This window comes from Opisthorchis viverrini (genome assembly GCF_000715545.1).
Source record: "Opisthorchis viverrini unplaced genomic scaffold opera_v5_127, whole genome shotgun sequence".
In the NCBI taxonomy this organism is placed as follows: Eukaryota; Metazoa; Platyhelminthes; class Trematoda; order Opisthorchiida; family Opisthorchiidae; genus Opisthorchis; species Opisthorchis viverrini.
Window position 1 is genome coordinate 444,478 of NW_008751785.1, and position 11,364 is coordinate 455,841.

An 11,364-nucleotide genomic window follows, 5' to 3' on the forward strand; every position below is an offset into this window, starting at 1 on the left:
CATTCAAGTTCGATGCCGTTAGATAACGTTAGAGCTACTCATTTATAGTGTCGGCATACCTACCGACAGACTCCAGTCTCGGTGTTGAGGGAGACCTACTGAGATCTGTCCATCCTGTTTCAGCTCGCGAAAGGCACTGATAGCAATGGGTGGTATAAACGCACCAGTTGTCTGGGTGAGCCCTGTATGCAGCAATCCTGGTGGTCGGCTCGGAGTAAGTACTTTCGCGGACCGCCGTGGGCGGCTCCTTCAGCTGTCTGTGGATCATCATCTCTCCGGATGTCACGAATCTTCGACATGAACACACATTGTAATCACAAAACCGACGCCAATCGTGGATGTAGTTGGATCATGTCACGATCGGTTACCCAGAGAGGCTAATCGTTTGCGAGTGTTTTTCTTCCTCCACTCCGATCATATTGTAGTTCGTGCACGCTTGGCATCAGTTTTTATTGGTGAATCTCCAGCTCAGAGTTAAAAACCTGAGGTAGTTCAAAGATGCAACACTTAATGAAAACAATATTGGTGATGAACATGATGACTAATGGCTATATCTGAGCAGATCATCATCAGCTAACAGCTTCTGAAATCATATAGCTGATTGTTCAGCTGTAGCACCCTTTCGGTGCCTGACTGCCATGCCACCAGAAGGAAGCACGAGGGCTGGGATACTGCCAGGTTGCTCAACCCTAGACAGGGGATGTCGAGGTGCAGAGAACGAGGGCTGGGATACTGCCAGGTTGCCAGTAAATTCGAGCTCCAACCACTAAGCCATCTCGCCCCATATACCTGATCATTCCGATACGACCCAGTAGACAATAAACTATGTTGAGGCCAGTGGCTCCAATTAGTGCTAGGAAAGCCACACTAGAAGGATACTGCAATGACAGCGTTCACAGACTGCTCAAACAATGAGTACCCAGATCCTACGGAATACCGAGAATATCTATAACAATCTAATAGACAGACCCTTCATATTCGGATGGTCAGTCATAAGTCGATATTAGGTGAGGTGATCAGCAAAACAATTAGCCGAATTCGGACTAGTTCATCAAGCAAGAAGCACTGACACTGTCGATTTTGCTGTTGGCCTGAATCCCCGGGTAGGTCGTCTGAGCCATTTAGAATCACATCTGGATGGTCTACTTGGAGTCGGTGCTTACCGCACAGACAACAAAGAGCGACTCTTCCACCCGTGTACCGACCATCAACCGTTCCTGTGGAACACATATTTCCAACACAAACACCCACAAAGTGTACCCAGTGACCACCAAATACCAATCTCTCTTAGACAGTTGGATTACGTGATGACCCGCAATCGAGTAGAACCATGATTCAAAACTGCGATCCTTCTGGACAGTAGCGTGATTCTGACCAAGACATAGAGTGAACCGTCCTGTCGTTTAGCTTTCCCTCACTGGTCATCAAGATGCGTATCAATCCATCACTTACTGGAGCTCAGAAGAATCTATTTGAGCTAATTTAACCACCCTTTTCAATGAACCAACACAGTGTGTGTAACTAATACGCGGACGAGACACGGTGGAATTTGAGAACAGCCATGTTCACGGCATTTTAAACTCTACCTGGCTTCCCCGATAAAGTCAAGTAGCCACTAGCTGTCATCAAAGTTACTATCCTTGGTTTACATTATTAACTTCACACAAGCAGGCAGTAAGACCGGCGGTGCACGCAAAACCCTTGGATAGTGAATAGTGGAGAATTAAGAAGAACCGAGAGCTTTAGTGTACAACGAAGGTTAGCGAGACGGAGAGAGCTTTAGCCACCGGGAATGGCCGAACAATATTCCAATTACTACGCTCGATTGACCAACTGAAATCCCTGTTAGTAAAACAGTGCTCGAGATAGCTCAGTAGTTAAGACACGAGTTTACATACTGGAGGTCCATGGTTCGAGCACAATCCCGGCATCTCGACTGCTGCTGTTCGGGCCTGGATAATCTGGCAGTGTCTGGAACCTCATGCTTCCTTCGAGTGTCATGGAAGCTAGGTACCGGAAGCGTGTTGCAGCTGAAGTCAGTGAAACGATAAATGAGTAGGACGTTTCACTAATTTGTTCGCGAAGCCGTCGATTGAAAAGTTGGAATAATATATTGTCGTGCCTGTATACTAGCTGAGTAATTTAGGGGTTTTATGGAATTTATTCTGTCACGTTTGATAGTTTAGTATTTGAGTGGGAAAACCTCAAAGAAGAAGACACAGAACACCGGATGAAGATTGGCTATATTGCAGGTGAACCAACGGAAGAAAAAGCGCTGCGGCTCATTTGGGTACAACAGAGAGAAGATGAAATCTCAATGAAATGACACAAAAGTTGGAATTGTCCGTTTGGGCCTGACCATCCTAACAGTTACGAATTGCTCCCCTCAAAGTACTAGAATTTACCACCCCTCTTCAAGTAAATTTGGGAATCTCTTGTTGCCCACCGGATAAAACTTGGCGCTATATGGAATGATGGGGACGTGTTGCGGAACAGGGGACGCTAACAGTCATCCCAATCTTTCAAAAAGACATGAGAACACCTGGCAAACTACAAACCTGGCATCTGTGGCATCAAATATTGTCTTGGTTCTTATCCTACGGAGTTATACTGAACACAGGGAGAGGCAGCTCCGTGAAAAAAGATGCTCCGATCATGTTTTCTTTCTCCAACAGCTTCTTAAACATTGACATTGATTTCGAAAGCCATGAATATTTGCGCATCCTTACTTGGAAGCTACCTTTGACTCTATTTGACTCTGAGGTCTGGTTAGCTGAACGATTATGGCGCAAACTCACGGACCGGGGTGTCCTTGATTAGAACCCAACCCTGCCATCCCGACTGCTCTTGTTTAGGCTTCATGAACTTGGCAGTTTTTCAGCTCTCCTTTTTTCGTTTGGCTTGGCATGTATTCACCGATGGGCTGTTACAGCTGATGGACTGTTTTCTTTATTTGTTGTTTGACAATGGGTACTATGGCAGTGTCTGTACAGCAAATGTATCCCCTGGAAGTTCTGGCTTGATTACCTTTTCCGTATGTCATATTCAACTTCCTTGGAGAGCCATTTCCGCACAACTACGCAGAGAGTGAGAGCGAGACACGGGTCGAAGGATGACTCGGCAACGAAGAATGAACGAATGAATGAAGAACGAAGAATTATCGACCGCCGTATTTATTGTCGTCTCTTTGCATGGAGACCCTGGGAGGAACACATCAATGGTTAGAGACGTTGGCGGACATAGCTCACTCACGCTCAGCGATGCGCGTGCATCTGAGCTGTTGCCTTCTGTATCTGTTCTTTCCTCTATGTGAACAACCCACTGCCACTTCTGGATCCACAGTATTGATGGTATTAGCTACAACCTCCACTTTGTAGCTATCTATCTCTATTTCTCGCTTAATAAACTGGACGATGGTTCTCTGGGGTCTTACTATGGATACTAGTACTCTTTTTATTTAACTCTAGCCAAACTAGCTGTGTTTTGCATGTCTAAGTTCCTTTTTGGTTCAGTTCCAGCAAAATCTGCACAGAGCGGAACGTTAATGAGGCGGTGATAGTGAATTGGATGGACAAGTCAGTACCACAGAATGGCACCTGATATATTTTTCGGTTTTCCACCGATATTATGTGCCGTAGTCCGCCCTTGTCGAATTATCTTCGCACTAATTTGATGAATGGATTCATTTCAGCAGTGACGTTATCCCGTTGAATCACGATGAGGTTGTTGTCCACATATCGCCGGAATATTCTTGGGTTTCGGGACCCGGCCTTATTCGAACTCCTTAGTAAAGATATTTGCCGAAACTAGGAATGCTGAGCATCACGCTGCTGAATGTTGTCGTTGTTAGTGAACTGCATAGCAAAAAAAGCAAGAGGTGATTTCGAACAATTCGTCGGCCCATATTCGCTAATAGTGTTTCACTTATGTTTCCCTCTGCGTACAGAAGGAACAACAGTCCAGTAAAACAGATATCCAGCTAGTCTGAGTGAGTGCTAGTTGAAGAGAGCATTGATACTCATGGGCAGATCGAATAGAAAAGGGATTCATCAGGTGTTATTTCACACGACGAAAGGTACCTAAAGTCATTCTATAGGTTTTGAACACGGCCAACGAATAGGAGCGATACTGCAACGAGGGATAGCCCCCAACTTGAACTAGTTTATGGAATCAAGTTGAGCGCTGTGATTTACTCAGGACAGATGGCCGCAGAACGTTAGAGCCGGTGAGTAGAGAAAGAACAAGCAAAGTACGGAGAGTCAGGATGAACACTGGGCGTCTGTCTAGGTTTCAGCAGTGGTGGGGACGCAAGCCACAATAGGGTAGGTGGAAAAGGTTGCGAGGGCGGACCACGATACATACCACAACCATTGATCGCTGATCACCATATTGTGGATACAACAAAGTCTGTAGAACCGTGAGTGTGCGGAAGACAATTTCATGTTGACTGATTTAACACGTAGAGGTTTGAGGTTGTTAGTTAAGCAAAGTTGTCAGCGAAGTGGTTTGAACCTATAATATAGGATTCAGCACGACCTAAACTCGTAATCTCCATCACCAAGTAACCAAACAGTATTGTCACCTACTAATTTACACAGGTCAATAAAATCTGTAGGGAGAATTATCATATGAAGAGGCTATAAGCGAAAGAACATGGCTCCGAGGTTGACTGGAATTCATGCGATATCCCCTTTATTGATCGGTCGCGTGGTTCATTCCCACCATAATGTACAAGACTTCTTCGCAAATTTCCATCTCTGCTTCATTGCAGTCTTGTCGGTCAGTGGTGACGTGAGGATCGCTTCCGATATCGCCGGTTGTTCAGCACAAGTTTCTCCAGGCTAAGCCAGTCCTCATTTATGTCCTCAAAATTTAAGCATTTTCGCGCATTCACCTTGTGTGCTAACTGGCATTCTTGTCTTCTGTGACTCAGTGGTACCGAATGATAGTCCTTGAGTGCCATATGGCGATAAGGAAAGAATGCCTTAAGAAAGAGCGCGAAGAGGGTGAAGGGTTAAAGTATTAACATCCTTGTATCCGCAGGCACCTACATCCTTGAAAAACAACCAGGTAAACGTATTTGAGAATAGCGCCAAAGTAAGGCATCATCAATCGGGTTGACACAACGTTCTTTTTTTAACGTCAACCACAAGGTTCTGGCATGAAATGACAGACGAACTTCAGCTAGGCCGTCTGACTAGTAGGTGCCAGTATGCTGATCACTAAAACCAATTGCGTGTCATGCTCTACAGGGTTTTTATGTACCAGGAGGGTGTCGGATTCCATAGCACTCACTCTGACAGTGTCCACCTTCACTCATCTTTTTTGTCACTCACTGTACCCTAATGTGCCCCGCCACAATCGGTGCACATAATTCGAGTTTGTGGAAGAATTTCACGGAACACATTGTAGGGAGCCATTTGGCACGTGTAGGTTTGAGCACTACCCAGGGATAGACATGACATAGTACTCTGTGCCATCAACAAACACTACCTCTCACTTGCAAATGTCCATTAGAATCCAGGGTCTTTCGTTCATCGGTTGACAGTTTCGCGGCTGTGCGTAAGGATTTGCGAGATGAAGTCACATAAAGAAATCTGTTGACAGGATTTGTTAAATTTTATCGATAGAGGGTGCTATTCTAGTTGTGTGTTTGCCAAGATGGAAGGTTGCTCCAGAATTTAAAACTAGGGGAAACATCACTCTCAACGCTGTTGTTGCTGTCTGGTGATGCTGATGATGATGAACGTGGTGAAATCAAAGTCCGCTGGAGCTTGGATTTCCGGTCCATCGTTTCTATGTAATGTTTTGCTTACTAGTAGGCGGATGTCTCCGCACATTCAAGAGGCGTTTGAGAGTCACTCAGAAAATGAACATCTTGGAACCTCATCATCCGAGGGCATCGAGATTTTGTAGATCCACCGAACATATGCCGTAAAACTATTCAGAATTCTGTGACTTCAACCTCACACAAAGTGATAACTTGAGCATTTTTGGTAAATTGCACCAAATACATTCTTCAGAAATGCTTCTGGTGCATAGCTACTTTTCTTTTCATGTCACGTCTCTAACGCAGAAGACCGCTTTGTTGATAATTACCGTGTAACACACGTTTATCGCTATTTTGACACTATGTACCCTTCCAGGCGAGCCATGGACTGATACTTGCGTCACAAAGTCAACCGAAGTTTTCAGATCGGAAGTTGTAGGCCTGCAGTTGTTAACCCAGCTGTTGAACGATAATTGCCCAATTGTGTGGGGACATTTTCAAATTAGAAGCCCAAATAGCAGACCAGTGAGTCACACGTGGTGTAAGCTCACGTCGCTAAAGTAAACCATGTCTGTGTTTAGCAGTGTTCACTGCTGGCGTGTTGCTGGTTGTGATAATGTGTGCAAAGCCGCGCACTCTTACACTATGGCAAATGCGGGTCGTGTTCATTTATCCGTGCCCTATCCTGCCTATTTAATGTTGTATTTTATTTGCACCTTCATTCAAAAGTCCATACACAAAACGACATAGAAGCCACTCAAATGTGAAATCTCGAAGACCTCTGGGACCTAGTTCCGTATGTGTAACAGTTCACCGTACACTCCAGACACCCATACAGCTGTGAATCAGTGCATGGGAAGTTTGTGTTGCACTACTACATGCAGACAGCCAGCCCTCTCTGGATGTTTCCTCCAGTCCGTTATGCCCGATTTATTCTTTATTCCCATCCGTTACCATCATAGACTGAACTTTAGGCATTTGGCTTCAATGCAGAACGGGCATCAACTGGAGTGGTGTAATTGGGTTTACTGTGTCACTGGTTTGGCTTAGCCCCGTACCGTTCTTAGTGTGCTCCAAAAAATCAGCTTCTAGTTTTGTCTATCTCCTCCGTTTACGGTCTTGTCGGGTGCTCCTGCCTGGTGTTTCTCTTGTAGATCGCCCCTTGTGTGTATAGTTGTGTCGCGCCGTTTTTTGAAGGTCGTTCATCCTAGACTATCCATACTGTAGGTTTGCTTTTTTTGTTCGCGTCCTACTATGGTATGTAGGATCGATTTTGTTTTGATCCGACTTGAACTAACTCTCTTTGCGTTGCTCAATACTAGTCGGGTGCCGATCAAGGTTACTTTTCGTTGAGAAGCTCTACTGGCGTAGATATTCGTTAGTTTGTCCATTGAGCTGGTCAGTTTGGTTACAATCCAACTGCCCAAATCAGCAAACAAACTAACGACCAGTTGCCTTTCAGTCATCAGCAATTTTTGTATGCGTAAAAGTCTAAAGCAGTAATAACATGGGAAGTCCGTTATCCAAAGAGTAGGACAAAATGGAGAACGGGGTGCATTCATGCAGTGCAGTGTTTTAAAGCAGGGTTTCCTCAGGAAATATTGGCTTCACATACAGATCTGCTGTGGTTTTCAGTGTTTGCGGCATGTGCTTCGCTTCTTCGCGATTCTTTCCGTCTTTTTGACTTCCATACTTTTGCGAGTTTCCTATCCGTTGCACTGCCTGGAAGGGAAATTTTGAATCCCAATCACGCGATGTTTTCAAGAGGCGATGCTTGAAGGTACCGCGACGGACTCTACCGCAATTGGAATTGATCATCATCATCATCATCATCATCATCATCATCATCATCATCATCATCATCATCATCGTCATCATCGACAGCATGACATCAGTGTTCAACACCGATGCTTCACTGCCGTACAACCATGACTTTGCAGTGTTTTACAGCAGGGTTTCCTCAGGAAATATTGGCTTCACATACAGATCTGCTGTGGTTTTCAGTGTTTGCGGCATGTGCTTCGCTTCTTCGCGATTCTTTCCGTCTTTTTGACTTCCATACTTTTGCGAGTTTCCTATCCGTTGCACTGCCTGGAAGGGAAATTTTGAATCCCAATCACGCGATGTTTTCAAGAGGCGATGCTTGAAGGTACCGCGACGGACTCTACCGCAATTGGAATTGATCATCATCATCATCATCATCATCATCATCATCATCATCATCATCATCATCATCATCGTCATCATCGACAGCATGACATCAGTGTTCAACACCGATGCTTCACTGCCGTACAACCATGACTTATTTCAAAGCCTTATTGTAANCCTATGTCAAGCATACTGAGGTGCCTACACCTCCAACCGCTCAATCAGACAATCTGGAAAGAAACTGACAGCAAGAGCACCACTGACATCGATTAGCCGCCATTTCTTGCTACGTCTCCAGCCAAGCACAGACGGGGTCACGGGGACCCCATCCTGGGAGGCGTACAACACCAACCACACCCAAACTCTTCGTGATCTCTTTCACGCCTTTTTGCCAAATCATATGCTGTCCACCTCGCGGTTTGCGCCATCCTGAAGGAGGCACGGAGAACAACACTCGTCTCGGTAGACGGTGTTTCGGCAGCGTAGCACATGACCGAGCCATCGTAGTCGATGATGCTGGATGTTTTCCCGGATTGAGGTGCCTACAGTACAACCAAACACCCGTTTTCTAATCGCCTCGTTACTGATACGCTGACGCCATCCGAAACCAGCCACGCTTCTGAGGCATTGGTGGAATTGAGCTGAAGTAGACTAATCCCTAATACGATTTTTAGTACTGCTAGAGGTGGTTGCCTCTAAATGTATTTCCCTCAGTCGGAATACATGAAGAAATTATGGTTGAAGGGACAAATGTACTATTGGGCGTTTTATCCAGAGTTTCTGTGGTAAACAGACCTGGTTACATCATACTGGTCACCGGCGTTCAGGAAATTTGCTGATGAATGTGGTGCTGGTATCATTGACCACGCTGATGATTCCCATGGATCAACTGTGTATGTTCTTATTAGCTTGCAAGTACAGCGATAGCTTTTGCTTGATTAACCTAATCGCGGTGTTCAAGTCTTTTCAGTTTCAAGACGGATCTACACTGTGGATTCCGTCCTTCCCACTCCGTGGAGAGAATGTATCTGAATGTTGGGATCTAGTACTGTCTTACTAGTTCCTTCTCACACGAGTCGGTCTGATTAATAGCAGTGACCAATTCATCTCCAATGCACCCATCGACATTGGTGAGGGGTGGCATTTACCTCGGGAAGTCAGCATGTACGAGAGGGAGACGGATGGATAAAAGCCGTACATTGAACGTTTGAATTCGTAAGACAGAGGAGCATGAGTCGGTTGAGTGTGGTTCTGTTCCTCCATCGCGAACTCGAGAAACCGAGCAGCATTTTAGTGAGATGTTATCAAAGAGCTGCCCTTTTGGCCGGGTAGTTGGACAAGTGTATTGCACTGGCCTCAATTTCCATTACCGAGCAGCAGAGCACCCATAGTTCCAAAGGTTAGCAATATTTCCGCAAAATGTTGATCATGTTTGCTAGCATTTTGAAAATTCATGAACTCATGCTCATATTGCTGTATTCGCGGTTGTGGGCTGTATCACTGCATTACAACAGTAAGTTGTGGGTCTTCAACCACCTCAACATAATGTCGCCATTCATCACTTGGACCTGCATTTAATGTTCCCATCTTTTGATCTGTTAGCTAAAACGGTTCATTTAACTTTTTCAGAGTCAAAGCGTTTATTTAAGAAGGCGGTTTCGGCCGTCGCTGTGGTAGAGCACGGAGAGGTTTGTGCTGAAGCTCACTTAATCTGACGCCTTCAGGATAAGCGACGTTTTGTGGTTCTCAAAGAACTGGCAAGAAATAAAGAGAATGTCACGACAGACCAAACGGTATGTTCTTGCTTGTTATTGGATTCAAATGTGCTAGGTTGTTTCTCAGTCCACTCAAACGCCAACAAGTCGGCTACCCGTTGATATCCACGCGCAGGTAACCAATGCTGTCAGTCGGCCGGATAGTACCTTTCCATTTTTTAGAAACATGTATGCGGTACCGCAAATGGGACTGTTGCTGTGAGTTCACCGTAATGGATCATGTTTCTGTGTTAATACATTTACGAATAGTCTTTTATCTGGCGCGAAGATATTGTTTTTCAACTGGGAAGGGAGCAACAAGCGAACTAATGTTCTACGGTTTATGCTGGAGGTTGTACATTCAGTCCTCCTTTCCTATTATTGAATGTTGTAATGGATGTATAGATCCTCGGATGTTCAGACGTTATATCACAGCTGGGCCGTTATAACGTGTCGCTCGATCTACGCTCCGGACTAATTTGAATAAAACCATTTGTTCGCCAGTGCTTAGGTCATATTTCAACCTATCTATTCCTTTATTCATTGAGGCGACTAACACTGCACATGTCTGTTGTGACAGGTGATATCAGTTTGTTTTCTGCAAAGTATACAGATAAACACTATTAATCATTGGGCCATAACATTCGGTGCGTAACTACCGGCCACTCACAGAAGCACGAGAGCTGAGACAGCTAGTTGCTCAAGCCTAGACTGAAGCATTGAAGATGCCGGGGTTGAGTTGTAACGTGAACTTTTCGTCAGTAACTTCGCTCCCTAAACACAGCTGTCTCGAGCTCACCAAGTATATAAGGGTTGAATACTATAGTTTGATTGGTGAGGCTGTTGCTCAAAACAAACAGTTTTCTGTTATCCTCACCCACACTCTCTTATTCTTTATCTGTTTTCCATTATTGTCTCTGCTTTGTCCACCACAGTTAGAATCTAGGGAGTGTGTACCAACACATAGGGCATCGGTATTCAATAATTGGCCCACTCCCCAGGTGTCTACTGAAGGTATACAAAATATGGACAAGCTAAATCGTGGGCGAATAAATGCGTTTGAGATTCGAGAATTAATTCAGGTCACGACAGCTAGTTTCGTCGTTATTACTGTATGCTTTACTTCTGTTGTCACGTGCATGGGGACGGGCCGGCTTCTTGTATCTCTCAAATCGCAGCGTGGAGGTCGGTAGGAAGGCTAACAGAGATGTCGGTCCACTGTTGTTTCCAGTGATGTAGGCCGTATACAACTTACAGCATTAGACTTTCAACATCGGACTTGACAGTATGGATCCAGGTTCCAGCTAACTGCCTCGACACCAACGTCATTCTCGGCGCTGTTCAGGAGAAGTAGCTTCGGTGGTCTCGGCTGGTGGGTGACGAACATGTTGAAACCATCGAAGTTGACGTTAGGTTAGCTGCGCGATTTGACCGATATCAAACTTTCGACACATAATCTTGTGGACGTACTCTCAGAATATTTCAAAAACACCCACTGTCAAAACTCTCCATATTGCGAGGCACACATTAGTCGGGCTTCGCAAGCACACAATAAGGCGTGTTAGGTGACAAAGTGACAAATTCGAACCGTAGTTTTGGGGTTAATTTTTTTCCGCGCCATATATTGCACCTAGACATCTCGGTCATTGTTAAGGTCACAAATTCTCGCTGCTAATCGTAGTGCTACGTTCA